This window comes from Canis lupus, chromosome 27 (assembly GCF_003254725.2).
Source record: "Canis lupus dingo isolate Sandy chromosome 27, ASM325472v2, whole genome shotgun sequence".
NCBI classification, from domain to species: Eukaryota; Metazoa; Chordata; class Mammalia; order Carnivora; family Canidae; genus Canis; species Canis lupus.
This window is the reverse complement of record NC_064269.1, coordinates 17,065,088-17,090,215: the sequence shown is the minus strand read 5'-3', so window position 1 is coordinate 17,090,215 and position 25,128 is coordinate 17,065,088. Positions and strand designations below refer to the sequence as shown.

At 36.5% G+C, this 25,128-nt stretch overlaps 1 long non-coding RNA gene and 1 pseudogene across 8 annotated transcripts in view; both read left to right on the top strand.

The window, feature by feature from the left end:
* LOC112665588 (uncharacterized) overlaps positions 1-25,128 on the top strand; it is a 119,551-nt gene that overhangs the window by 7,188 nt on the left and 87,235 nt on the right. Inside the window, exon 4 of one of the 8 annotated variants that reach the window (XR_003140479.3) lies at positions 17,023-17,208. The exons of the other annotated variants lie outside the window; for them this stretch is intronic. This is a non-coding gene — a long non-coding RNA (uncharacterized LOC112665588). Of the gene's footprint in view, positions 1-17,022; positions 17,209-25,128 lie in introns of those variants that run through there. 8 annotated transcript variants of the gene reach the window in all.
* LOC112665682 (U4 spliceosomal RNA) lies at positions 18,396-18,478 on the top strand (annotated as a pseudogene).

Here is a 25,128-nt window from a genome sequence, read left to right as displayed (position 1 = left end):
AGCATTTTTATCAGAGCTAGTGCTATGCACCTTGCAGCTGGGCCTTTCTAACACTCTCCAGAGGTGCAAATGAGCATTTGTCAAGAACTGGCACTTGTCCAAAGCTGTGCAAGGGAGGGAGCCCAAGTCTATTTCATACACATAATTGAGGAACAAAAAGAAGGCCAGTGTTGCTGAAGTTTAAGGAAGGAGATGGGACAAAGAGGTAGGCAGAGACTAGATCACTTAGGGCCTTGATGATCATGAGGCATTAGATTTATAGCTAACTGCATTTGGGAGCCCCTGGAAGTCTTTAAACAAGGACATGACAGTATGATAGGCATTTTTAACAGATCAATTTGGAACCATATATTTGGGGGAAATATCTGCAACACAAAGTAAAGAAGACTAGTATCTATAGTATAAAAAGTACTCCTACAGATCTATATGATAAAAGACAAAAAATGCAATTGGAAAATCAGCAAAATACTTGAATTAGCAGTTCCCCCAAAGAGGAAATCTAAGTGGTCAGTAAATGTGTGAAAAATGTTCAATCTCATTAATCAACCAGGGAAATATGTGCTAAAACCACAATAAAATACCCATATAAGCCACTAGATTGGTAAAAGTAGAAAAAACCCAAAGAACTTTGACAATAGTAATGCAAATTCATCCTCTTGTGGTCAATGTTAAATTGATGTAACCATTTTTGGAAAATAGAAGTTGTACATCTTCATGTTTAACTAATTAGAGAGAGTGGGGGGAATGGGAAAGGCATTAGAGGGAAGGGTAGGACAGAGGGAGAGGAGAGAGAGAGACTCTCAAGTAGATTCCATGCTCAGTGTGGACTGTAAGATCATGACCTAACCCAAAACCAAGAGTTGAACACTTAACCGACTGAGCCACCTAGGTAACACCATGTTTATTAAGACAGTCCAAAATATACGTACATATGTATATGTATATATTGTGTATATATATATATATAAAAATATAGATAAGAGAAAGAGAAAGATATAGATCTTAGAGAAAGTCTTGCACGTTAGCATTAGGAGACACATATCAGAATGTTCAGTGTAGCACTAGTAATAACCGAAAATAATCCAAAGTCCCAAAATAGTGTAATCTAATGATTCTAGTTACAGTGTATTATATTATGAATTTTATACAGAGCTCCAGCTATATCCATCAGGATTCAGCTCATGAACATAATTTTGAACAAAACAAAGCAAGTCACAAAAGAATACATACAGTGGGATTCCATTTATATAATTTCAAATTGATAAAATAAACTATATTATTTAGGCATGTATATATCATGTGGTGAAACAGAAGTTAGGCAAGAGAGTGATTTTTTTAAAAAAGGATTGTGTTTATCTCAACAGGAAGGGAGATGTGAGCAGGAAGCAGCCTTATACGGTACTAAAAGTGTCCCATTTCTATGAAGCACAAAAGTTTCTAATTTCGATGAAGCTCGATTTATCTATTTCTTTTTCTTTGGTTGCTTGTGCTTTTGGTGTTATACTTAAAAAAAAAATCCTTCCTGGGGCACCTGGATGGCTCAGTCGGTTAAGTGTTCCATTCTTGATTTTGGCTCAGGCCATGATCTCACAGTCCTGAGATGAAGCCTCACATTGAGCTACACTCAGTGGGGAAACTGGTTCTGATTCTCTCTTCTGCCCCTCCACACTCTTGCTCACTCACTCAGTCACGCTCTCTCTCAATAAATAAAGAAACAAATAAACAAAATTTTAAAATCTTAAAAAAGAGAAATCCTTCCTAGGTCCACAGACACAAGTATTTATAACTTATGTTTTCTTCAAATAGTTTTATAGTTTAACTTCTTACATTCAGATCTTTAGTCCATTCTGAGCTAATTTTTTGTATATAGTATGAGATAGTCCAACATCATTCTTTTGCAGATAATGTCCTATTTCTAAACCGGTGTTTAGATACATGGAAATTTACTTTACAATATATTGTATATACTCTTCTATGTGTAAAATATGTTTTATAGATTTAGAAATATAAATAGGAAAGAATTACTGGGATACTGTGTGGAGAGTACCTGTTTGTGGAGAATACGTTATAGTGAAATGAAAGACAAATCAGGAACACTAGTTGGAATGTCTTATGGATTTTTGGCCGAAGTAATAGGGTAGATGTGCCATTTACTGAGGCAACAATGAATGCAGAAGGAGCAAGGTTTTGGGGGGAAAAACAAAATTATCTTAAGGATATGTTCAATTTGAGGAACTTTTCAACATCTAAGCGGAGAAGTCAAAAAGGCAATCTGATATATGAATCTGGAGTTTAGAGAGAAAAGGGGGTCTACAGGTATATATCTGTGAGTCTCTGGCATACAGCTGTCATAAAGCTATGGAACTGGTTGATATTACATAGAGAGACAGTATAGATACAGGAGGGAAGAGCATCAAGGACTCAACAGCATAGAGTGTCAATAATTAGAAGCTGGGCAGAGGAAGTGGTGGGTCCTTCCAAGGAGACTGAGAAGGAGCGGCCAGTAAGGAAGCAGAGGAATGTGGTTTCAGGAAATCTTAGAAAAGTGTTTCAAAGAGAAAAGAGTTGTCAAATACTGCTCAGAGATCAACTGTGATTTAGAGAACTAATTATTAGATTTGGCAAAGTGAAGATACAAGTTTGATAAGAGATACTTGTGGAGGAAGCAGGCAAAGCCTGATTGGCTTTACATAGTGCACTTGGGGAATTGAATACTCAGTGGCCACCATTTAGTTTGTTCACTTTCTTCTTTTCTACATTTTCTTTCAAAAAATAACAGGTGGCACAAATCTTTCCTTATAAAACAGTGTATGGGGGCATCTGGGTGGCTCACTGAGTTAAGCATCTGCCTTTGACTCAGGTCATGATCTCAGAATCCTGAGATTGAACCTCTCATCAGACTCCCTGCTCAGTGGGGGGCCTGCTTCTCCTTTTCCCTCTGCCTCTCCCCCTGCTTGTCCACTCTCTCTCTAATAAATAAATAAAATCTTTAAAAAAAAATAAAGCAATGCATGTATTCCTTGTTATGTGTAGCTAGCCAGTATCAGAACTGAATCCACTGTACCATTTCCAGTTCATGTTATGGCTTACAAGTGATTGTCTAAATAAAAAATTTATTCTGAAACACTGGATTTTAGTAATAAAAAGTCCTCTAGTACTTCTCCTTATACCACACATATGCAAGAACTGATTGATTTTCTAGATTTTAGCCATCAGTGGCTTCATGCAACTCTAAATAAAATATTTGCTAGCATGAGCACAGAAGAGTAATTCCTCTTCCACATTAAATGCCATTGATGTTATACAACATTAAATAAGTTGACAATGGAATTTTGCCAGTAGCTTGTTTTGCTTTCTCTGAGCATATTTTCTTTCTTTCTTTCTTTCTTTCTTTCTTTCTTTCTTTCTTTCTTTCTTTCTTTCTTTCTTTCTTTCTTTCTTTTCTGAGAATATTTTCAATGACTTTCCAGCTAGTTTTTATAAACTGTTTGACAGCAGTGAGAACTACCTCATTTGGTATATAAGGAATACAACTCTGAATAAAATACTGGTAGTTTTGGGGGCACCTGGGTGGCTTAGTGGTTGAGCATCTGCCTTTGGCTTGGGTCGTAATCCCAGGGTCCTTGGATCAAGTCCTGCATCAGGCTCTTCAAAGGGAGCCTGCTTCTTCCTCTGCCTCTGTCTCTGCCTCTCTCTGTGTGTTTCTCAGGAATAAATAAATGAAATCTTTAAAAAAAATATATTGGTAGTTTTGGTCTCATTCTGACTTCAGCAAAAATAATTATTTAATTATGTACTATATTGTTTTGTTTTAGTAATGAAAATTTTAACTGGTTTACTGGAGTCCACAGTGTTATGTTAGAAATTGAAATCAAAGCATCAATTTTTTGCCAAAACTTGACAGTTTCTTAGAAGATATCACAGTGTGAAAAAAGATAACTACATTGCTAATTTTCAGATATTCACCATACACTTCTATTTATATATATATTTTTACTTGTTTCTCTGAAATTATCACATTTGCCTCTTATATAAAAGTGGGGGTCCTGTTCATTTTTTATATATATGACATTCTGAATTTTAATATTTACATTACAATTTTCATCATTATATTTTTGCCTGAGTCCTTCCAAAATTCTTGATAGCATTTCTTTAAACATTGGAGATATAAGACCACACAATAGGAGTGACACAGTGTTGTGAAACTATTTGAAGTCAAGATGAACTATACCTGGTAATTGAATATTAGTGGAGACAGATTTCCAAATACTTTTATAGTTCATGTGATATTTTCAAAAATGATATTATCACAGGGAATGTAGCAGGACTTACTGTTTGAAGACAGTAAAGTTAGCATTTTTCCTACTATTTATTTATTTACATTTTGTTTATTTATTTTGAGAGAATGCACAAGCATGAGCAGGGGGGAGGGGCAGAGGTAGAAGCAGACTCCCTACTGAGCAGGGAGCCCGATGAGGACTCAATCCCAGGACCCCTGAGATCATGACCTGAGCTGAAGGCAGATGCTTACCTGACTGAGCCACCCAGATGCTTGTGTTTTTCCTTTTAAAGGCTAAATCACCCAAAAGTAAAGAGCAAAGTAAGAAAAGCCAGGAGACAAATCCCTAAGTTACAAAATAAGGGGATGGCAGTGAGAGAATGAGAGGATGTTAAGAGTGAAGACTTTAGAAAGATCTCAATGGATTTAGAGTTTCAGATTGGATTGGGGTCAGGGTTAGGGTTAAGCAGCAAAATATATTGCTTAAAAGTTAGGGACATAGCTTAAATCTCTTGCATGGAGCCTAAATATCTCATTTCAAAGGCAGGAATGCAATTCACAGGTAGGCTGCAAGAATTTCCCAACATCCACATGGTTCCAAGAAGCAGAGAAAGTGTAGCAACATATGTATCACAGGGAGGAGTTGTAGTTGCAAAAAACAGTCTGCATCTGTAACAGTGGGGGAGAACAGAGACTGCATTGTCAACATCCCTGTGATGGCCTATCTCCATTGGCTGGGGGAAAAATCAAACTGACATACAGAATACTGGGTCATAAGCAAGATTCCTGTTGGCTTGGAAAACAGTAGATAGCCAGAGTAACAGGAAGCCGTCTTGCTGCAAGAAGCCAGGAAGAGTAGTGTTGGTCTGAGGAAGTATTCCTATAGCAACGCAATTATTGTGAACACCAACCCTTGGAAGGACAGCTATCTGGACAAGCTGAACCTGGGACACTCAAAGCGAAAGCCACAAAGAAAACAAAGAGGTCTTAGTTACTGACAGAAATAGAAACAAACATTGTCCAGAGGAGAGCTCTCCAAGTTTGGTTCAGAAGACTACCTACCTATTATGATTAAGCAATGAACTCAGAAACAAGATTGCCAAACACACAAGAAGGCAATAACCATGAGTGAGAGTCAGCAGAAACAAACAACAGATTTAGATTCCCTAAAAATTTCAATTATTGGAATCATAATTATATACATACAACGTAAAACAGCTGTGTATGAACTGTTTAAATAAAGCCTGCAATGTAAAAAGTGACCATTCTAATAGAAACATCTAGGAATTTTCAGAAACATTTTGAGAACAATCTAAAAGAAACCAGAAATAAAAAAAAAAACAATTGCTATAGCAAAACCAAACAGACAAACAACTGTGAAGGGATTAACTAGATTAGATAACTCAATTTAGAATTTGCAAACCAGAAGATATAGCTGGAGAACTGATCTAGAATGTAGTAAAGAAAAACAAGAAAATGAAAAATAAGAAAAAAAAGGTTAAAAAATATGGAAGATAGAATGACAAGATCTAACAGAGTTCCACATAAAAAGAATAATGAGAAAGGAGAAGCAATATATACAGAGATAATGGCTGTGAATTTACTAGAACTGATGAAAAAGCGTAAATCCATAGATCTTTTTTTTTTAATTTTTTAAAATTTTTATTTATTTATGATAGTCACAGAGAGAGAGAGAGAGAGAGAGAGAGGCAGAGGGAGAAGCAGGCTCCATGCACCGGGAGCCCGACATGGGATTTGATCCCAGGTCTCCAGGATTGCGCCCTGGGCCAAAGGCAGGCACTAAACCTCTGCGCCACCCAGGGATCCCTAAATCCATAGATCTTAAAAGTAAAGAAGAAAAAAATAATGGGACAGGTAAAAAAAATTAAAAATTATAATTCAAGAAAAAAATCATAGAAATAAAAAGAGACTCAAATCTGAAAATATAAAAAGGCAAATATTATTTATTTTTAATTAATTAATTAATTGATTAATTAATTAACTTATCATAGACATAGAGAGAGAGAGAGGCAGAGACACAGGCGGAGGGAGAAGCAGGCTCTGTGACAAGAGCCCGACGTGGGACTCGATTCCGGGACTCCAGGATCGCTCCCTGGGCCAAAGGCAGGCGCCAAACCGCTGAGCCACCCAGGGATCCCCAAGGCAAATATTATTTTACAAAATAGTTCCACATGGTCAACACCATGTATGTCCTCATAAAATTACTAAATCGCAAAAATTGGCATTCTTTGGAAGTTAAAGAAAATAAATCACTTATTTTTTTTTTTTTTTTTAGAAAATAAATCACTTATAATGAGAAAAAGAGGCTGATTTCAGATTTCTTCACAATATTCATTCCTGTAAGACATTGTAGTTAGAGCAGTACAAAGTCAAGGAAAGAGGTGTGACCTGTAATTGCATAGCCAAAGTGTTGGGTAAGTAAAAAGGCAGAGTTCTGAAAACACAAGATCCTAGGGATAATATTTCCATTAACTTATTTGATGATTTTGCCAGTGGACAAATATTATCAAACAATAGAGGACTAGAAAGCATAAGGTAGATAGCTTTATTTATTTATTTTTAAAAATATTTTATTTATTCATGAGAGACAGAGAGAGAGAGAGAGAGAGAGGCAGAGACAGAGGCAGAGGGAGAAGCAGGCTCCATGCAGGGAGCCCAACGTGGAACTCGATCCCGGGTCTCCAGGATCACACCCTGGCCTGAAGGCAGCGCTAAACCACTAAGCCACCCAGGCTGCCCAGTAGATAGCTTTAAGGACTGCTGACAAATAGGATTAAAATGAAAACAAATATGGACATTATTTTTACTAAACAGAAAGCTAAATATTAAGAGATAATATAATTAACTAAAATGAGGAAGTTGTGAAGAGAAAGGGGAGGTAGAAGGATGAAGCAAGCTACTAATTTAATTATTGCGTAGAATAGGGCACTTATAATCCTATCTTTGTAGCTTCTGAAAAATCCATTTTATCTAGAATTTCCAAATTATTGCATCAAGTATATTTGTGCTTTTTTTCTTAATTAACTTACTTAAAACTTTTAAAAAAATATTTTTTATATTTTGCTTATTTAATAAGCAAAAATCACTAGCAACAAAATTATAATCCAAATATCAATAAAATTTTAGAAATCAAAGTGTCTTTCAAATTCTTCTGGTGTCAAAACAAAAATGTGAGTCTGGACATTCGCAAGGTACGAGTTTATTAAGGGGAACTACTGCAATAGGGAAATACTCAAAACCTAAGCCAGAAACAACTCTGAGAAGAAGTGGCAAGCAAAACTTTTATATGCAGACACCATGGGACAGATGGCTGTGCAAAGAGGAAGAATTGCAAGGCCGGGGGGAGGGGGTCTTGAACTTAATGAACTGTGTCGAATATTGTAAAAGCAAGAAGATCAAGGCATGGAATTTTAGTTGGTGGTTAGGCATATGGGCGGAGTTGGGGTTTGAGATGGAACAAACAAGTTACAGCATAGCAAGTTTGCACAAAGTTCAGGGTCAAGCCGTCCCTTAGCAAACTAAAGTTATGTCAAACATTAAGTTTGACCAGTTTTGCCATTGGCTATCAGTGCCTACTTGAATGATTTGGTTTTTAAGCAGATATAAATTGCATGTATTTCAGGGCATGCTGACACAAACATATCCTGGGATAAAATGCTCTATAAATATTGCAAATTAGGACTTACCTACAGGTGAATAAATTACAAAGCAGCTAGAAAATTTCACATTAACTAGTAAAAAAGAATGAAAACAAATGAAGTAAAAATCCAAATGAAATTAAACAAAGATCAAAATACAACTAAGGAAACAGAAGAGATTAAAAAGATAAAAGTAGGGCAGCCCAGGTGGCTCAGTGGTTTAGCACCTGCCTTCGGCCCAGGGAGTGATCCTAGAGACCTGGGATGGATTCCCACACCTGCCTTCGGCCCAGGGAGTGATCCTAGAGACCTGGGATGGATTCCCACGTGGTCGTACTCCTTATATGGAGCCTGCTTCTCTTCTCTCTATGCCTGTGTCTCTGCCTCTCTCTCTCTCTCTCTGTGTCTCTCATGAATAAATAAATAAAATTTTTAGAAAAAAAAGATAAAAGTAGAAAGTACTTAATTATAAAATTAAAAATGGCAGAATTAAATAACCCAAGAGCTGGTTGCTTAGGAAAGAAAAAGTTTTAAATTAAGAAAAAAAGCACAAATATACTTGATGCAATAATTTGGAAATTCTAGATAAAATGGATTTTTCAGAAGCTACAATATACCAAAACTGATCTGAAAAGAAACTGAAAGTCTAAACAAATCAATTACTGTAAAGAAAATATAAAGAGCTATCCCACACATTAAAAAGCAATTTTTATAGGTTGTTATGTTGTGACTTAAGGAACAGATAATTCCAAAATTATTCAAGCTATTTCAGCACATAAAGAAAGAACCTTCTAAATTCTTTATACAAAGCAAGAATAATTTTGATACTAAATCTGACAAAGACTGTAGGGGAAAGAAATGCCCGTTAATTTCACTTATAAATATTGATGAAATAATACTAAATAAAATATTAGGAAAAGGAAGCTGGCAATATCTTAAAAGAATAACATGACAAAATGGGATTTCAGGAATATAAAGGTGATTAAATATTAAGACATATATTTTATGGATAGATATGAAGAAGATCAACTCTACAGACTTTGAAACAGAATTTGATGAAAATTTAAAATCTATTTTTGAGTCAAAGATGTTTATAAAAGAATAAGAATAGAATATGCTACCTTAACATAAATCTATTTTAACTCCCAAGCCAGCTTATGTTCAAAAAGAAAATATTAGAAGCATTCTCATTAACAAAAGTTAAAAAAAAATGATCACTACTGTTTTCACTAACATTTTCTTAGCTAATGCAGTTATCTTATAATTTGGGGATAAATTAGAAATTAAAAAATACTGGATATAAATATGTTTGCTTCCATTACTTCCATTCAACATTGTACTAGAGGTTCCAGCCAAGGCAATTAGGCAAGAAAATGAAATACAAGGCATCTAGATTAAAAAAGAAGTAAAACTATTTCTCTTTGCAGATGACATAATTCCAAAATCTCCAGGTAAAACTATTTCTCTTTGCAGATGACATAATTCCAAAATCTCCAGGATTTTCTATATATATAAGCCCACAAATCAATTGGGGCTAATAAGCCAGTTTAGCAATATTGCAAAGATACAGGATCAATATACAAAAATAGTTGTGTTTCCACACATTAGTAATTATAATCCAAAACTGAAGAAAACAATTCCATTTACAATAGTAGTAGAAAGAATAAAATACTTAAATTTAACAAAAGAAGTGGATGACTCCTAGTGAAAAAATAAAACACCATTAAAAGGAATTAAAGAAGACTGGAATTGAAAGATACCCATGCTTATAGATTGGAATACCTAATATTGTTAAGATGACAATACTCCCCCAAATTAATCTGCCGATTCCATAAAATCTTGTCAAAATTCGAATTGCCTTTTTGTGGAAATGGGAAAGCTGGCCCTCAAGTTCATAGAGAATTGCAAGGGTCCCTGAAGAGCTAAAACAATCTTTTAAAAAAAAAAAAAAAAGCACAATATTCCAGTTATAAAATATATAGATTCAAGGATATAATATACAGCACAGAGAATATAGTTGATAATACTGTTACAATTTTGTATGGTGACAAACTTATTGAGACTATTTCATAATGTATATAAATATCAAGTCGTTATGTTATATACTTGAAACTAATACAATATTTTATGTCAATTATTTTTTAATAAAGACTATGTCAGGTGTACATCAACAGGAAAAACCCCCAAAAGTTTAAAGTTAGAACACACAATTCCTCATTTCCAAGTTACTTTAAAGCTAGAGTATTCAAGACTATGTGGTACTGGCATAGGATAGACATGTAGATGAATGGAATGAACTGAGAGTCCAGAAAAAAAACCAAATACTTATGATAAAATGATTTTCAGTAAGGCTGTCGAGACAATTCAACGTGGGGGGAGGGTGGGAGTAATAGTCTCTAATGAATAGTTCTGGGGAAATTGGAATTTACAAACAAATTTATTTTTTTATTTTTTAAAGATTTTATTTATTTATTCATGAGAAACAGAGAGGAAGAGGCAGAGACACAGGCAGAGGGAGAAGCCGGCTCTCCACAGGAGCCAGATGGGGGACTTGATGCCAGACCCCAGGATCACGCCCTGAGTCAAAGGCAGCCGCTCAACTGCTGACTCACCCAGGTGTTCCTAACAAACAAATTTAACACCCAAGTGTTAAATACACTTGTTATATACAAAAATTAACTAAAAATGGATCAATACCTAGATACTAGATTTAGCTCTAGTAAAAAAGCTTTTATTTAGCTCTAGTAAAAAAGATTTACTGGAACTAAATCTTAAAAAAAACAGATATAAATCTTTGTGGCCTTGCAGTACGCAGAAGTTTCTTACATATGGCACCAAAAGTACAAGCAACAAAAGACAAAAAAATGAATTAGACTTCATTAAAATTAAAAATTTTGTGCTTCAAAAACTACCCAGTAAGTGAAAAGATAAGCAAAGAATGGGATAAAATATTTGCAAGTTGTATTTTTAAAAATTCTGCATGGGAAGAGTTACCATAAATTATAATATTGGCTACTTGAGGAAAACCATTCCATATTTGTATCACAAGGGGCTAATTTCCCTAATATAAAAGAGCACCTGCTATAACTAAAGAAAAAAAACAACCTAATAGAAAATAGACAAATCATATAACCAGACAATTCACAGAAGAGGTAATACAAATGACTCAAACATACAAAAAAAAAAAAAAAGTCAACTTCACTCACAATAGGATGAAAGTTAATGTCCTGCTAGGGGATCATTTTTCAGCTGTTTGATCAGCAGAGAAAATATGTTTGATAATAATGTTTTGTGTGGCTGATACTATGGGGAACCAGGCACTCTAATTTCCATGAGAGGATGAATTGCCTCCATGAAGAGAGATTTTGGCAGTTAACTTTAAAAGTTATAAATTCATGTACCTTTGATGCAATAAGTCTATTTCTAGGAATTTGTCTTACAGACAGATTTAAATATGTAACATTTGTACAAGGTTATTAAGATATTCTTTGTAATTAAAAAAAAAACTGTCTTTGTGTCCATTCAAGAAGAAAATGAGGCTGGTTCTTTGTGTACTGATAGGGAAGGTTGTCCTAGAGATACTGTTGCATGTGACAAGGTGCAGAAGAGTATATGGCTTATGTTATTTGTATACAAATATACAAATATTTATTTTTATACAAATAAAAAGATTAGAGGTGTGTGTATGTGTTTGTATGTGTATGTGTATGTTTTCTTACATATTGTAAAATATCTCTGGAAGAACCCAAACCTGATCAGTATTGGCTAGGGGATGTGGTTGGAGGGAGACCCTTTACTGTTTATCCTTTGACCTTTTTCAATTATTTTTCATTTTAAAAAATGTTTAAGTAATCTCTCCACCCAACGTGGGGCTTGAACTCACAACCCTGAGATCTAGAGTTGCATGCTCTACTGACAGATAGTTAGGCACTCCAACCTTTTTCAGTTTTGAGTCATAAGAATCATATCTATTTTTTTAAATCTATTTTTATTTTTAAAATAAACTGGGACACCTGGGTGGCCTAGCGGTTTGACGGCTGCCTTCGGCTCAGGGAGTGATCCTGGAGACCTGAGATTGAGTCCCACGTCAGGCTCCCTGCATGGAGCCTGCTTCCGTCTCTCTGCCTCTCTCTCTGCCTGTGTCTCTGTCTCTGTCTCTCTCTGTGTCTCTCATGAATAAATAAATAAAATCTTAAAAAGAAATAAAATAATAAACTAAAAATATAAGAGAATTTCTGTAAAAGAAGTACTTAATCTTAACTTCACACTTATGAACTGTGCATGAACAAAATTACTTCTTTGCTTTTTCTTTGAAATGGCCAAACTTTTTTGAATACTTGGTAGACCACCACTAGTTGACCACTCTCTGAGCAATATTGTCCTAGAACTAAACATTAAGATCCCAAAGAGTCTGCCACAGTTGGACTTTGTATCTGAGTCATATCACCTTAGGACTAAGTATTGTATTCTTATACCAAAAAGCAAATGGGAACTTATTTAGAGAAATTTAGTTCTTAATTAAATTCAATACATTTTTATTGAAAACCTATTATGTAACATAATTTGTTTTGGAGTGATGAATGTATCATGGCTACCATTCTCGTGATGCTAAAAATGCTAAAAATCACCATGCTAAAATACCAAACTAAACCATGTAAAATATGTTTCAAAGATCCCATCAACCCCATGGTAACAGGTTAAAATAGGCTTATTATAACACCTCTGTGCCTAAGTTTACATCTGAAAAGATATACATAAAATTGTTATTAGCAATTACCCCTGTTGGGTGAGATTGGTAGGAAGGAGATCAAGGACTTGTATTTTAAAAAATATTTTAAAAATGAAGATGGTGGAATCATGAGTGATTTTTATTTAGTTTAGAGTTTTTGTTTTTCAAATATAAATATAGGAACAAATCAAGAATTTTAAGGAACCATATAAATTTATTTCTTTACATAATCAAAAAACTCTCATATACTGCTTTCCCAACTCCTTTACTTAACAGTTGATAGGAAAACCTGGCACTTTGTGTCTTCCTTGATCCTTGTAAAATTAAGAACGAGTTTCTTCTAAGTACAGTGTATCAAAGGATAAGGTCATCATCCAAAATGTGAAACCTAGAAATTTATTGCTTACTTAGGTAAATCAGTCTCACTGAGCAGAACAAATAGAAGTTTCATGGAAAGTATTATTTTGGGACATATTGGCTACTGAGGCAGGAGTAGTTGAAAAATCAGCCTTAGAAACACGGGTTATAGAAGTGTGTTTTCTGTTCCTGAGGCATGTTTACTGGAATAAGTTGTCAATGATCAATTAAATAGGTTTAATAAAACCAGCTTGAAAATATCATGGCTATAAAAACATCAATCTTTTCATAGTTTCCTGGTTTTTTTCTTCTTCTTAAAAAAATAAGTTATGCCTCTTTTTTGCTTGCCCTTGATTTGAAAACTAGAGGTGTCTTGCACTGGAAGGAAACAATTTCCTTAGACTAATCATAATTTGTTATTAAAAGGTCTCAGTGTAGTGTATTCATTTTCTATTGCTGCTGTAAAAGATTACTACAAATTTAGTGATTTAAACAACACAAATGTATTGTTTTATATTTGGGTAGGTTAGAATCTGACAGGGGGTGCCTGGGTGGCTCAGTTGGTTAAGCATTGGCCTTTCGCTCAGGTCATGATCCCAGGGTTCTGCTGGGCAGGGAGTCTGCTTCTCCCTCTCCCTACCCCCTCCCCCTGCTTGTGCTTCTCTCTCAAATACATACATACATACATACATAAACTTAAAAAAAAAAAAAAGAAAAAGGAGAAGAAGCCTGACACAGGCCTCACTAGGCTAAAATTAAGGTGTTGGAAGGGCTGCATTCCTTCTGGAGGCTCTGGAGAAGAATCTGTTTCTTTTTCCAGCTTCTAGGGGTTGCCTACATTCCTTGCCTTGTAGCCTCCTTCTTTCTCCTTCAAAGCCAGCCACACAGCATACTTCTGACTCTGGTTCTGTTGTCACATCTTTCTCTGATCCTTCTCTCTGCCTCCCTCTTTCCCTTATAAGGACTTTTATGATCATGTTGGGTGCAGCTGGATAATCCAGGACACTCCACAGAACTGGTGATAGGAGGTCCAAGACTTGTATGCTAGCTCAACAGTGCCATCAACTGACCCCTTCTGTCTTGCTGTATGCATCCTTAGCAATGACTAAGCCTCGAGCATTGTGCACATGTTCCAGGCAAGAAAAATGAAGTAGAAGAGGCAGTACCGGAAAAATTCAGTTGGCATTTCATTTGCCAGAACTGAATCTTGGGGGCCGGGCTGACTCTAACTGCAGGGTAGTCTGAGAAGTTTAAGTTAGCTTCCCTGCATCTCTGAAAAGGGAAGGAAAATGGAAATAAGTGTGGAAATGAGTGATAGACATGCTAACCTACAGAATGACAACAGCTAAGTGATCTTAACAAAGAACTTTGTCTAGTTACTGAAGAGCAGGAACCAGGTGCTGGAATTCTAGTGGACCACTTGCTACACACGTTATATGACACCTGGTGACAGGTGAGGTGCAGCTTCTCTCCTCCACTCAACAGGGCTCAGTCACAAGAGATGAGGTTGAACCCGGGACAGACAACTTCATGCTGGGGCAGCCCCCCCTTCTATTCCCTACCTGTGTATAATCCCATGCTTGCTCTTCAGAAGTAAATGCCAAGTCGCATGCTTCCCGGTGCAGCTGTAACTCATTAGTCAGAGATTTCACAATGAATGCTTCTGTAAGCCAGGTGCAATCTGACCTGCCAACATTCCACATTTATCTTACTTTGCTACATTCTGGAGAGCAGAGTGGCACGAAGGCAAATCTAAGATCATATCCCCAGGGTCCCCCCGTCTGATGTATGAGGTCATGCCCTCTGAAAACCCTTTTCTTGTAGGAAACGGGTACCTAAGAAGTATTGTCCCTTTCTTCCTCTTGAGGTCAGAACCAGTTGAAAGAGATACAGTATCAGACAAATGAAGGTCAAACTGTCCTTAGTAACACTGACTAGAAGACATGGCCAAGTGGGCGCTGTCGTACTTTCCTGAGATTTGTCCAGGAGTTACTGGTACTGTTGAACAACACAGCTTCCCTGTAGAATACAGGCCTGTGAGGGGAAAGCTGATGCACTCTCTGCAAAACACAGATCTAGAAATGGTGGGGGAAGGGTGAGCTGTTTATTCTCCTCAACTCACCTGTCCAGCTAGGCTCCCCTATTCCCCTGGGGAGGAGTAAATGAAGGGCAGAGAGAGACTTAATGATTCTTAGCTTTCCAGGAAGTTTGAGATCACCCAGGGAACAAATGAACAATCAGGTTAGAGAATCATTTTGGTCCAGCTTAAATTACTGCATATGGAAACACAAGGGGTAGGGGTGACGTTTTCCCCCAAAGCTGTACCTTGACTGTATCAGTGTCAGTACCTTGGTTGTGATATTGTACTATAGTTTTGCAAAATGTTATCACAGGAGAAAGCCAGATAAAGGCTATGTGGGATTTCTCTGTATTATTTCTTACAATTGTGTGTGTATCTATCATTACCTCAAAATAAAGTTTAATTAAAAAGAAAAGCAGCACAAACAAAATGCACTTTCCTAGCTTTGGGGACAGGTGAGTTCAATACAAAGCAAACAAAGACACCTGCTTTCAATTTCTTTTTATCAGTAGGACTATCTTTAGGTACCTAAAAGCTATTGCCTCTAGGCTTGTGTTTAACACTGTGTTTGAGAGAATTACCTGGATTCATAAAATAGTTCTTTGGGGAAAGGTGTGGGTAGAAAAATAAATTCATTCATAAAATATTCTTCAGACATTCTTTACTTAGTTTGTAAATACCATTGGCCAATATAGTTTTCATTGTTCCTTTGTTCAACACAAAGCCATAAAGTCTCTGGAGCAGATTTTATTTTTAAGATGGCTATGGCAATCAACAGTCTTCCTCCTTAAGTTTTCAATAACCACATAATTAGCGTGCTTCTGACTCTCTCAGAAACTAAAACACAACTGAACTTTATTTGTTCTTTCATGACCCTCATGACATACCTCAGCTTCTCAGGACATGTCTCTCACTTGGTTTACATCACAAAATTTCTGGCATCATCTCAGAAGACTCCCAGAAATGCCTGTTTACCGCTCTGTCCCTCCAGTTCTCCTAGTTCTGAAGGCCTCTTCTGGTTTCACTTTCATCCCTAGCTTGGAGGCCCCACTGTCCATTGTTATTTGCAGCCTGCAAAACTCTCTCATATTCTTACTCTTCTGTTCCACTTTTACTGTAACCCTCTGACCAACAGCATACCTTCTCCATTCTTATTAGGAAGCAACTTGACAAAGAACATACCATATTAGATTTTACTTGGGACAAATATAGATTCGGATCTCAATTCTGCTCCTTTATCTTCAGTGGACATTTATTAATTTTTGCTCACCATCATTCAACCCCTTTTCTTTTGACAACAGCACTACAGTTCTCCTTTAGTGAATTACCTGTCCAACCCTCCAGGCTTGTTGGCAGCTCTCCTAAACTAAACATATGATCCTTGCTAAGGCAAACAGTTTCTCTCTAGAACTGGACTCTGGAATGGAGTGACTCGAAGACATTAAGTGATTTACATAGGCATCTATCTCTTTCTACAACTGAGATCTGTGAAAATGTTTTGTCCTTTAGATACTGGTTAATTAGCCCTCCCTTTGTTCTAATAGCTTTCACCTATCATTCCAATGAAATTCCCTTTATCTCTTATTAGCCAGAGTAATTTTCTGTTGTTTGCAACCACAAAACCCTAACGAACTAGCTGTGAAGGTTATATTAGTGACTTAAATTCTGTATAATGAAGAAAAATTACATTTACATATATAGATGTCATGCATTAAATATGAAAATAAACTTAGTGATTCTGGCCTGTAAAAGCTACAATAAATCCATGACCTCGAAACTAGGTGACCCTACCACAAAGCTTGACAATCTTTTTATTTGTTCTGGGCCATCTGTTTCTCCAAAATTCCCTCAGCAGATTTTACAAACATTTACAATTTTCTTCAAGCTGCCCATTTAACCTCTCCCTCAATCTCAACAGCTTGTCTTAAGCATAACAGGAAAATGTCAAGGAAACAGAGGTACCAGGTTTGCAGAACCTTGGAAAGTTTTATTGATCTTGTGATTCATGCCGGTTTCATGATGTCTCAAACCCAGCTCAAGAGAATAAACTTTTGAAAAAACATATATAATCAAAGCCATCCTAAATTTGCAACATTGATTACAACAATGGTAAGAGTCTCTTTACCATTACCTACATCCTATATAAGTGTTTATAATAGTCGGAATAATTCAATGATTCTTCTTGCATATACGTACCAGTGTAATATGCAGAGTTAGACTGGGCAGATGGATGGAGTGAGGTTGTATTCTTTTCTGCTGCTGAAATTCTTCCTCCTAATTTGATGATGTTGGACTTGAAGGTCATATATGGTAACTTCTTACTGCAGGCTTCTGGTATGATGTGAAGTCAATACTATTTGCTCTTTGAACAACTGTCAGGATCAGAATGCTTCTGGTTTGTCCCGGTACTAGAGATGCTATTTGAAATTTTGTGTGCCTTCTTCCTAGTCAATCATCAGAACATCAAGATTGCATGTGGCTACAAATAATTAATGTGGTAAAGGATGCAAATTATGTCTTTTTTCGTTGAAGTATAATTACCATACAGTGCTATATTAGCTTCAGGTATACAATATAATGGCTCAACAATTCCATACATTTGTTAGTGCTCATCAAGCTAAGTGGTACTTGCAATCCCCTTTGTCTATTTCACCTTGAATTATGTCTTAATTATGAGTCTATAAAGCATTCTCAAAATGACAAAAATACAAGCATATCAGTATAAACACCAGCCATAAATGTATGCATTCCCAATGAATAGAAAGCACTATGAGATGAAGAAAACTTGACTAACTTGCAAAGGTGGTTTCAGGGTATCTAGAACCAAACCTTGTGCCTTTCTCATTGATTTCTAAAAAGACTCTTTTTATATATTTTTTCTTTCCCTACCTCCCCCCTCACTTTGCCCTTCCCTTCTCTTCCTTTTCTTTCCTTCCTTTCTTCTTCTCTGCATTCTCTCCATTAATAATCTAGGACTAGCATTAAATTTGTTAGACATAACATTTTCTGGGAACATATGTTTCAGATTTTCTCTCCTTTTAACATTTCATTTTATTTTACAATTTCCTCCCCACACTACTGATGTTTAGATATTTTTCCCTAGATGAAACATGAGTTTTTCTTGTGATCCCTAATCAGTTTTATATGTTAGAAGAGCAGTAGCTATTTCTGGCAGTCTCTGACTAAATGGGCTTGAAGTACAGAGATGGTTTCATTAGCTTTAGAATGAGGCTCTGGAGACTCCAAGATGTGGAGAAATTCTGGGTGCTCAGTCTCAATGCCAGTGATTTCAGCTTTGCACAGTGGCAGTATCGTAGCCAATGAGGTTTCTCTGAGGCGTGATTATTGCTAATTGAAAGCTTTTCTCAAAAAAAAAAAAAAAAAAAAAAGAAAGAAAGAAAGAAAGAAAAAGAAAACTTTTCTCAATGCCAGTGATTTCATTGGCAAAATAAGCTTTGTGGCTTGAATACAAGGAAACACCTGCCTACCTGACTTCTAGCTTTGCTCCTGAAAAGGGGCATATACCAACAAGGAAATGTTAAAAGTTTCTGATTGAGTAGGTATATGAACAGCAGGCTGCTGCCCAGTGCCCTTTACTGGGCATCACGATGTTACTGATCATAAGCTCTTGTTCATAGTGCATAGTATGGTGGAAGTGCGAAGACAGCAGGACTAGCTGTAGTAGCAATAGCCGTGTCTGTGCTAAGAACACACTGTGGGGTATGACTCAGAACGTGGTCTCGTGACAATAATTTAGGAGATGTGTAGGTCTGAAACCCTGAGCATTCCAGGGAGAGGTTGGTTGAACAATTTGTCTAGGAGAACAGAATGTGGCACGATTCTGGGAGTCTTGGCACAGCCACCATGAAGTATCTGAAAGAGGTGCTGACAGATAGGAGGTGACTATGAGGTTGGGTGTAGCTCTCTCTGCATAAACTGATGATGAGAGTAGGCGGTCTGCTCTTAATGTTGAACTAAAATGGTGAATATTGACTTGGTGGATATATTGGTGGATTCTTCTAGGAAGAGAGGGAAGCCTTCTTCTGAGATCACACTTCATTATGCCTTTGCACTAGAGTTTGTTACCAAATGGATAAAACTCTTTTTGGAGATAAGGTTTCCTTTAGAGTATCTTTTTTCTTTTTTTTAATTTCCCCTCCCAATTAGAAATTCTGGAATAGAAAAAAATACAAGGACAGTGTTCAGAATAATAAGAAAAAAGAAGTGAGGGTTGAATTGTGAAGAATACCAATACTTACTTAAAGGAAGAAGATCAACAATGGAAGCTGAGAAATAGTCATAAAAAGGTTAGGACAAAAGCCAAGGAAGAATGGTGTCACAGTGGCCCAGGGATAAGAAATTCATGAAAACAAACGCTGCAGAGATTAAGTAAGTGCTGAAAATGTATTGGAATTTTACACCAAGAGCTCTTTGCAATGTTCCAGTGACCTGGGGATCACAGTTCCCCTGGAAAAGTTTGGGTGCAGGTCAAATTGCTGTGGGACAAAGAAATAGAAGGTGAAGAAGCAGAAGTGTGCACGGACTTCTCTTTTAGGAGTTCAACCATGGAGACAGAGTGGGTAACTAGAGCCAAAGTAGGAAGAGCAGTTCAGGAAGGGTTTTGTGTTTTCTTTTTTCCCCAAGATGATATAGAAGTGAAGCTTCAGAGTATAATTTCAGAGTGTCTGGAACCAAGATAGGGGAGGATCTAGCAAGGAGGAAGTAGTTTAAGTTGACAGAGCAAAAGGGTGATGGGCGCAGAAGAAGATAGTAAAGGATACAAGGGAAGGATGACAGCCAGGCTCCAAGATGTCCCCCAGTGAGCCCTGCTTCCGGGTATTCACACCCTTGGGACATCTCCCACGTCGTACCAGGGTGGTCTTCGTGACTGACTGAATACAATAAAAGTGATACTATGTCGCTTCTGAGAAGAGGTTATAAAAGACACTGTAGCTTTCATCTTGGTGTCTTCTCTCTCTCTCTCTCTCATCATTCATTCTGGGGGAAACCAGCTGTCACTTCATAAGCAATCTTATGGAGAGGCACATCTGGTGAGAGGCTGAGACTTCTTGCCAACAACCAGGTGACGAACTGGCAAGGGGATCCTCTAGCTCAGGTAAGCCTTCATATGACTGCAGCCTGGCTGACATCTTGGCTGTAACCTCAGGAGACCGTCTAAGGCAGAAACACTCAGCTAAGCTGCTCCCAGATTCCTCACCATTTGGAATGGTGTGAGATAATAAATGTTTATTGTTTGAAACTGCCAAGTCTCAAGTAATTTGCTATGTAGTGTAAGGGAGGGAAAAGTGTTCCTCAAACCTGTGAAGGTCCCTGGCTTAGTCTGAAAATTAAACCGACAAAGACAGATTAGTAAAAGAGAAACATACAAATTTAATACAAGTTTTATGGGACACAGGAACCTTCGTAGGGTAATGAAGACCCAAAGAAACAGTTAGACCTGAGTACTTTTATGCTAGGTTTGAAGAGAGGATTGATATGGAGGAGTATGAGAGATTATGAGGTAATTATAGTAACATACTCAACAAGGCCGTTTGTTTGGATTCTTCTTGATGTCCTTTTGTCCTGGAGATAATGATGCTCTTTCCACCATGTATAGGGAGGGCACCTCGTCCATGAGGGTTTTATGACCCGATTCAAGGCAGAAGTGTAGGAGGAAGGTCAGAGTGATCTTCCTGCTTCTGCTTGTTTTCTCAAACTCCTTCAGTTAAAATATTCATATTTTGGGATAGTGTGTTCTGAACCCCATCAGCATAAATAGATAAATAATACAGGAGGGAGTACCTTTGGGCAGGAGGATATTCTGTTTCCTTTGAGAAGTTATCAAGTCATCATTTTTACAAGTTCTTGTTCTTTAAGTTTATTCTTTATTCTTAAAAATTTTCAAATATTAATTTACAACCAGGCTTTAATCATTTTTATTGCTCAGTAAAACCCCCATGAATCTACTTTTTGTAACATCCCACTCAAAGTTGTCTATAATACCTCTTAGCTGATATCCATTTAATGATTCATTTGATAACTACTTATTATGTGACAATAAACTTTAGAAAAAGCAGTGTTGCTTTTAAAGTGATCAGTACAGTGACAGATGAGCTATTTGCTAGTATATCCAAATTATCCACCCATATTGAACAAAGCAGTGTGGGTGTTAAGCATAAAAGCATGAACAAATGTCCAAATAGTATATGTAAGAAGTTAATAATCCAGGTAGAAAAAAAATGACACAAAGAACCCATGCATGCATGAAGAACAATTTGAGAATGTATCAAATCAAAGTGGTGTTCAAAGCAAAAATCATGTTTGCATGACGAACAGTAGAGTATCAGTTAAGACAAGTGATATTCTTGATCACAGAACAATGAGAAATTCTTCCAGCAAGTAGGTGTAACTGCCAAATGGGATCATATAAAAGACGTATGAAGGGAAAGCTAATTTGGGGGATATAACCAGGTGGAACTGAAGCTGATTCTTGCAGTTATGCCTCGGGTCATCCAAGAGAGTTGTACCCCCTTTCTTTTTTTTTTTTAATTTTTATTTATTTATGATAGTCACAGAGAGAGAGAGAGAGAGAGAGAGAGAGGCAGAGACATAGGCAGAGGGAGAAGCAGGCTCCATGCACCTGGAGCCCGATGTGGGATTCGATCCCGGGTCTCCAGCGCCCTGGGCCAAAGGCAGGCGCCAAACCGCTACACCACCCAGAGATCCCTTGTACCCCCTTTCTAACCGTTTATGATAAGTACAAGATTCATGCATAAAAAAAATTATTCTGTTGGTGGGTGTGACTTACTGCATAATAAACTTGTGAATTTTCAATCATTTCCATTATTTATCTCAGAACTTTACTCTTGTATTCATTTAGGAAGGACTTATATGCAAACCATTGTGCAAAGTTTAAAATGCCAAATATGTCTCAAAGAAATGAAAGACTGTTTTTTTTACTTAACAAGTTTTGTTTTTAGGGTGGTGGTGGTGTTTGTGTGTGTGTGTGTGTGTGTGTGTGTGTTTAATCACTATCTCGTCTCCTTTGCTGTATTTTGGGTTTCATTAGGTTAGAGTAGGCTGGACCATAGTGAGAGGTCATGGGCCTGGGCAAAGGTGGCAAGATTAATAGTCCCCGCTGTCAGTACAGAAAAGGGTCTAAGGAGATGGACATAATTTTCATGGTTTCCCATTAACACTCTGTAGGAAAAATTACAGTACTTAGAAATGGAAGACTTTGAATTCTGATTTTACTAATTTAGTAGCTGTGTGTGATACTGAGCAAAAGACTCACCTCTCTGAGTCTCAATGTCTCCTCCACAAAGTAGAGCTAAAAAAAACCCCTGCCATTATTACATTCTATTTTTTTCTTAAAAGTCAAATGAGCCTTGTATCAAATATATGTGAAACTATTTTTAAAGCTATAAACATTATTTTTATTGCCGTTTCTATTATCATTTCGTCTTACCTTGAACTTTTATGTTCTTGGCAAAAGCTCAGATGGTCTTTAAGTCTTGAGGGCAATGTGAGAAAGACTCATAGCTAATGCTGAAAAAAGAAAACAAACCCATTGTTTTTTAAACAAAATTATTAACACATTTGAAATTAATTTTTGAGTCAAAAATAATGCCTAAAACAAGTCTATATTACTGGAAAATATCAAATATATCTTTGGGATTGCAAAGACTTTATATTTCACACCCTAGAACAAGATCTTTTTTCCCAACACCAAGAAGCTAAAGTAGGGGTTTCTGGCTGGCTCAGTCAGTTATGCATCAGACTTCTGATCTCAGGATCCTGAGTTCAAGCCCTGCATTTGGTTCTACCACGGATGAAGCCTACTTAAAAAAAAAAAAAAAAAGCTAACCTATTAGCATTTGCTTTTGCAAATAATTGAAACAAACAAACAAGAAAACCAATGGAGACTTAATATATTGATTATGTAGGGATGCCTGGGTGGGTCAGTGGTTGAGTGTCTGCCTTTGGCTCAGGGCATGATCCTGAGGTCCTGGGACTGAGTCCCACATTGAGTTCCTCCTGGGGAGACTGCTTTTTCCTCTGCCTAGGTCTCTGTCTCTCTCTCTATGTCTCTCATGAATAAATAAAATCTTTAAAATATATATATATATAGATATATAGATTATATGAAAGGTAAGTACCTTGGGATATTAAAACACTTGATTTTTCTAATTATAAACATAATACATTTATTGTGGAAAATTTGGTAACTGCATGTAAATATAAAGAAGAGAATTATTAGAACTCATAATCACATTACTCAAAAACAGTCACTGTTAACATTTTTGCATAGTTTTTCCAATTTCCTTCTCCCTCTTTTTTGGCTTTTTTTCCCCACGTATTTTGAATCATAGTACTATAGCATTAAATAATCTTTCAAAATACGATTTTTACTATCATAGTCTAAAATTTTTTTTTTTTTGCATGTAAAATTTAAGTTGTTTTTTAGATCTAAAATCTAAAAATCTTTTTTAAAAAAAACATCTAGGGATGCCAGGGTAGCTCAGTGGTTGAGCGTCTGCCTTCTGCTCAGTGTGTGAACCCCACATCGGGCTTCCCGCAGGGAGCCTGCTTCTCCCTCTGCCTATGTCTCAGTCTCTTTGTGTCTCTCATGAATAAATAAAAAAAAAATCTTAAAAAAAATCTGAATTTATTTCAAAGGTAAATCTTTTCTTCTCCAAGTATTTTCGTAAGAACCTATGTTCCAAATCTTGTATTACTCTGAACTCCTTTGCTTCTTTTTCTTCTGGGAAGACCTCTGAATTAACTTGATTCTGAATCAGATCTGAATTTTGTCACTGAATCTGAAGAATTCTTCCTTTTTTATCCAATTACCATAAGCCTAGGACAGGCCTTTGTTTCTCCCACTTTAGGCTACTGAAGTAGTTTTCTTACTGGTTTCCTTCTTTCTAGTCTTTTTTCTCTCTAATTCATTTTACAGACCTCTTTAATATATCATTACACTGCTCAAAAATATTGACTGTTTCTAGGTTCTATAGGCAGAGGCTGCAAAGTGGAGCTCCAAGGCTGGATATAGACTGCAAATTTGTTTTATTGCTCCACTGTGTTTTGAACTTTTTTTTTTTTAATTAGTTGGAATCCTTTAGGTGGATTTTATGTTTCACTGATTTATTACTTGGCTGGCTTCTAGGTTTCCAAGTAAAGCTGAGCAGATTTGGCATTGTAGGTCTACAGAGGGCACTGTGTACATAACACCCCCTACAGTTGTGCCATGCACAACCAGTATGATCATAGCTCTACCCCATGGTCTGGCTGAAACCTCTGGACGTTTGAAGCTCTATACTCTAGTTTATACAATATGTCAAAGAAAACTGATGTCTTGTCTAGTCCTGTCCACAATAACTACTAATCAAGCCCATTCTGTACCAAAGCCTAGAAAAGGCTGACATTTCTAAAACTTTGCACTCTAAGATAAGTTTTAAAAAACAGGAACCATTCTAAAAGCCTTGAACTCTAAGATAAGCCAGAAAGTTGTTTTTTATTCAAAAGACAGAAATATGTTTTCTTTTGTATCAAAATGGACCCAAAAGTTATCCAGTTGGAATTACTCACTACCATAGAACAGAGTTATCTCCTGACCTTGTGATTTTTAATTCAAAGGCTTCTATTTTCTTGATTGAGTCAATTCTGCACTAACTTGTCTCTTTTGCAAATGCAAGTTAAAACTCTACTCAGTTCTTGAATTTGTGTCTGAGTTTTGCAGAATAAAGTTCCTTTAATCCTAATTCTAAACTCTTTACAAAAAAAAAAATAAATAAATAAACTCTTTACAATGTGGGTCCTATATCCCCCAAATTTTCTCTTTTGCATAAAAAATTCAAATAAACTAATAAAGGAACTGACCAATTTCCCCCTAAAGTATAAACTTCACAATGCTTTGTTGTTTTCTTCCTTCCCCTGATCCTTTGTTCCCCTCTTCCTCTCCTCTTAACCTATGTCACTTCTCTTCAAGGCCATTTTTTTTTAAGATTTTATTTATTTATTC